The sequence below is a fragment of the Ceratotherium simum genome, chromosome 28 (genome assembly GCF_057802395.1).
Source record: "Ceratotherium simum simum isolate JZ-2026a chromosome 28, ASM5780239v1, whole genome shotgun sequence".
In the NCBI taxonomy this organism is placed as follows: Eukaryota; Metazoa; Chordata; class Mammalia; order Perissodactyla; family Rhinocerotidae; genus Ceratotherium; species Ceratotherium simum.
In genome coordinates, this window is record NC_141927.1 from 31,522,267 (window position 1) to 31,527,447 (window position 5,181).

General features: G+C 41.3%; 1 non-coding gene across 1 annotated transcript; it reads left to right on the forward strand.

Annotated features, from left to right (window-relative positions):
* The first annotated feature begins 1,111 nt into the window (after positions 1-1,111).
* On the forward strand, positions 1,112-1,225 carry LOC147913351 (small nucleolar RNA SNORA40). Its single transcript, XR_015548889.1, has one exon. It is a non-coding gene; the product is annotated as a small nucleolar RNA SNORA40 (small nucleolar RNA).
* The last annotated feature ends 3,956 nt before the right edge of the window (positions 1,226-5,181 follow it).

The window sequence follows — 5,181 nt, forward strand, 5'->3', positions numbered from 1 at the left end:
ATTTCCTTCATTAAGTAGTAGATAATAACAACAATAAACAAACACATAGAGACAGAGATTGGATTGGTGGTTACCAGAGGGGAAGAGGGGAGGGAGGAGGGCGAAAGGGATAATTCGGCACATGTGTGTGGTGATGGGTTGTAATTAGTATTTGGGTGGTGAACATGATGTAATCTATGCAGAAATAGAAGTATAATGATGTACACCTGAAATTTATACAATGTTATAAACCAATGTTACTGCAATAAACAAAAAATTAAAATAAATAAATAAATATTTAGGGAAAAAAAGAAAAAGTTGATAAAATTTCTCTAATTTGTTTTTGTCAAATAGAATTCACTTTAAATTCTGAATAACATTAAATGAAGTCATGAGAGAATTTTGAGTGACATTGATCTCAATCAGCATTGGTTCTGTTTCTTAGGCTTTGCAGAAAAATTTCTTCATCTCTCCCTACCCCCTGTCATAGTGGGATTTGTGGTTTGGTATAATCTTAGCTATTATCAGTTAACAGTACTTCTTTATTTCATGGGCAGAATATGAAGGGCCACTGATCCAGTGGTCATCTATATGTCATTAGACCATCTCTGCTTGTTTAGCACATCTCTCGTTTTTGCAATATTTCCCTTGAATGTATTTCCTCAGAGCAAGTCTGGTTAAAATGAAACATAAGGCAGTTTAAAGCCAGCCCTGGTGGTCTCTTGATTAAGATTCGGCACTCTCACCACAGTGCCCCGGGTGCGTTTCGTGGTCAGGGAACCACACTACCAGTTTGTCGGTTGTCATACTGTGATGGTGTGTGTTGCTGAAAATTATGCCACTGACATTGCAAATACCAGCAGGGTCACCCATGGTGGACAGGTTTCAGCGAAGCTTCTAAACTAAGACAGACTAGACAGAAGGACCTGGCCACCTACTTCCGGAAAAATTGGCCTTGAAAACCTTATGACTAGCAGCAAAGCATTGTCTGATATAGCACCTAAAGGTGAGAGAACGGCGCAAAAAGACTGGGCAGTGTTCCACTCTGTTGTTCGCAGGGTCGCTAGGAGTCGGAATTGACTTGACGGGCACTAACAACAAAAGGGCAGTCTAAATTAAGATTAAAACAAACTGCAGAGATTATGATAAAAAGGCGGTTTATAGACAGTTGCAAAAAATAAATCCTCTTTTGCAACCCAGAGCTCATTGTTCAGTAGGAGTTTTGATACAGATAGGAAGGAACATGTTACCTAAAGCAGAATAAAGTGATGGGGGGAGGAGGGGGCAAAAAGGTGAGGGGTCGAGGAGGCGGGGTGTTATGCCACATAGCCAGTCTCAGTGTGGTCTTAAAGCACATACAAAAGCATTTTACAACAGTGTCTGTGGTGTATAAACAGCCTTCTCCACGACTCCAGCTGCCCTTTCTCCAAAGAGCTCCAGAAGGCATCCCTATGAGATGATTTTACACGTGGGGAGCTTGGCATTGACTGAAAGGAGGCAACCCCACCCTGGAGTCAGAATCCCACAGTTGTGCAGGCTGTGGGGGGGAAAGTAGGAAGTATCAAGAACTGCAGTTGGGATAGAAGCTGAAACCTGGGGATTCAAGACTCCCCCAAACTCTTTAGCACACACATCATTGGGCTTGGTCCGAGGAAACAGCTGTGCTGTTAAAAGAGTAAGTGCGTGCTGCTGTGGAGCTCTTAATTGAAGAAGGCATAATACTAGGCCAGACGAGGGTCCTACCGTAAGTAGAAGACAGACTATTCAATGGCCAACAGCCATGGCCAGAATGGAGAGTGGGAATTCAGCTACTTGGCATTTCTCTCACTATAGTTCATAGTGGATGAATTAAAATTGTATAAGGATGAAAAGATGCCCAAGGTAAACATAGAGCCGCATGGAGTTGTGCTGAACGGCGTTCAGAGCACTGCAGCTTAGGGCTGTGGCGCTCCATGCTGCCAGTGCTGGGATGAAAAGCTGCCATGAGCTCTCCCTGCTCTGCCTGGCCTCTCAGGCCTCTCTGCCTTGAGGGGGTGTAGCTTTACAAGCTCACCACTTTGCGCTCGTGCAGAAAGAGGCTGCAGAACAAATTTTTCTCTCCAATGCTCACTTCAAGGACAGGCTTTTTCTTTCCCTCACTTCCTACCACTTCATCTCCTGGGTCGGTTCTACCTCCCGCAATAGCTGAGTTTTCCATCTTGCCCACTCACAAAAGCAAGCTGATCATTTGCAGATGGTTTTGCACATTACAGAAGAAAACACAGCCATTGTTTGCGAGCATCTCATTTAGTCTCAGGCATAGCAAAAATCTTCTGATAGAAAAGCATGGACTTGGGGTTAGAGAGTCCTGGATTCACATTTAAACGTTGTCACTGATTAGCATAGATCATCGACAATGTATGTTCTGTTAAAACGCGGCTAAAATGTGCAGGGTTGTTATGAGTATTAAAGGAAACAATGCCATGTAAAATATTCAACGCAAACACAATTACTACATGGCCTAGTAGCTAAGGCAAGCTCAATAAATGTCAGTTTCCCTTCCTCCTCAGTTTTTGGTGTAAGGTGGTCAAAGGGATAAGGTTATGTGTCCATAACTGAAGTCAAAACATAATGTAAATCCTCCCTCTTAGCATATCCCTAACTGTGTCATTTACCACAACTGCCCTCAGTGAGCTCCACAGATGGATTTTATCAGCTTCTCCCTGTCATTGCTACTGTACTAGCAGAATGAAGAGGGTAAGAGACACAAGACATCTGAAAAGCAGCACTCAAGCAGAGGCCAAATGGGCTCTCGAAAAGTGTAGTAAAAAAATGGTGTCTGTCAATGGAACATTGAGTTTCTTGTGACCTGGAAATTTGGTGCTTCCGTAACTTGAGTCAAGGAATAGTAGAAGCATACTCTGAGAAATTGGAGAAATGGAAAGCACTCTCTGATTATTTAGGGTCTTTTGTATATGAGGCAGAGAAGGGAGGATTCAGCACAAGTTGATTTAGGATGACTATTACCAGGTGTCTGAGTCATCCATAGTGGAGGGAGGTCAAGTCACTAAGGGCTCCAATTTCCAAAGCTTCCACCAAGTAAGGAAGGATCCTTTTCTGGCTTCCAATCACCTTAATATACCAGAGTGAGCAATAAGAACCATGAGCATGAAGACTCCTTTGGAGGTAGCTCTTCATTTATAATTTTGGTGGGGCTGGCTCTGCCGCTTAACATAGGCAGAGTAGGTGTCACCTCATGTGGAAACTTGACAAAATATGAAAATCCAAAACTTGGAGTCAGAAATTTGTACGATGTGAGTCTTCCATTTAGATTACTGTTATTATTTCCAGCAGGTCCTAGTTATATTCAAATATGATAATTGATAAGGAAAGAATTAATATCTAGATACCTATTTTTTAATATAGATATTTTTGAGATAAGAGGACACTTAAACTTATGCCAAAAGGATTGTATTGGAATTTAATCCATTTAGAGCAGGCTAGAAGAATATAAATTCAAATGTGCAAAGATTTTGGCACATTTCCTTAGAGAAAGTAGAAGTCTAATCACATCACAGATATTTCCTTAGAGGATTTATATTAGATTGGCTTCCTATTATGACAGGTAGGTACTATTTTGTTTATTTGTTTATGTGATGCCTGGGTAGATGAGTAAAACAAACAAAATGGAAGATGGATGATTTCACCAATTCTTACTTGAAAAGAAGCTAGAAGGACTAACATAACTCAGGTATGTATCGGGTATCAGTAGCAGCTCACACAAGCAATTTGGTAAGGTCCCAGGAAACTTTTCTCCTATATCTCCTGGATATATGTCTGTTTCCAGTAATAAAATCTTGGATAAAAATTGAAATTCACATGGAAGAATGTAAGGATCGAGTCAGCATTCAGTTCTTCAAATTATGTGTGCTGATTTAAAAAAATTATCCTAAACCAATAGACAACACGAGTTCCAAGGAGGAAATAGGAGTGGAATGTATACAGAGAGACTGAATAATTTTAGAATCCAAGAACTTCCAGTAGCAGATATTCAAAGTATTATTTGCTAAATCAGGGTGGGATTTTTAGGACACCAGAGCCGCTGTGAATGTTCTAGTCTAGAATGCTCCTAGGGTGAAGAAGGAGAGATGGGACATCTAGATACAAGAGGAGGGACAGAAAAGGGGTGATGGGAGGGCATAGAAAACACATTTTAATTATTTCTAAGTTTTTACCTTGACTCTGGGAAGTGCAATGAAGATTCCCCCTCCCCCACTCTAGGTTTTCAGACAGTGGTTATTTTGATTCCAGATTTTGTAAGGAGTGTGGCTGCTCCACAGAAAGACCTGATGTTTCTGTGTCAGGGGAGTCGTGCACGGCTCACTGCCCAGCTCCTATGCCTTGTTCTTAATGCTCCATCTGGGGCTCTCAAGCACACGCACAGTCCTTAATATGCGGAGGTGGACGACGACACCCTTTAAAGCTGCTTGACATATTGTGTTTATACAGGTGGAAAGAACAGTTAAATAAAATATGCAAGCTCCATAATCCTTAAATTTCCTCCCCTCCCTCCCTCCCAGTGTGCTCTGTGTGCTGTATAGTGACCACTTTCCATAGAAAATAACTAGGCTGTCCTTTTTGGTATTTTTATTCTGCAATACCCCTAGGCACTAGTCCACCTTCTGGAAGAATAACCTAATAAAACCTCAGGAAGATATTTAATTGCAGCAGAGGAAGAGTGAGATGGAGCCAAGGCTGCAATAGCAATGGGAGGGGGTTGGAGCTCAAAGAGGCAACAAAAGACAAATAAACTGCCTCATTTAGAAGATAGAATGGGAGAGGAAAATCTCTAGGCCGTAAAAGGAACAAGGATGATGGAGGGAAGTGAGGAAGAAGCATTATCCATATTTGGTCCAGGTTCCCCAACTGGCATTGCTCCTCTGATTCAAGGCATCTGTTCTTTCTTTCCCAAAGAACTCCACCATAATATGTGTGATTTTCCTCATTCCAAGAAAATAAGCATTAGAAATCACTCTCCTATCTAAGCTAAAGAGTATTTTTTAAAAGAAAAGCATAAACCAATCTAATGAGACCAGAATCCCAATAATTGCTACCATTGTGTCCTATGCAAATGCTGCCTGCTGGATTACTCTATCCAGTTTGTGGTACAGTAATATATAAGGTTTATTCAAGCATTCATTTACGTGACAGAAATTTATGAGC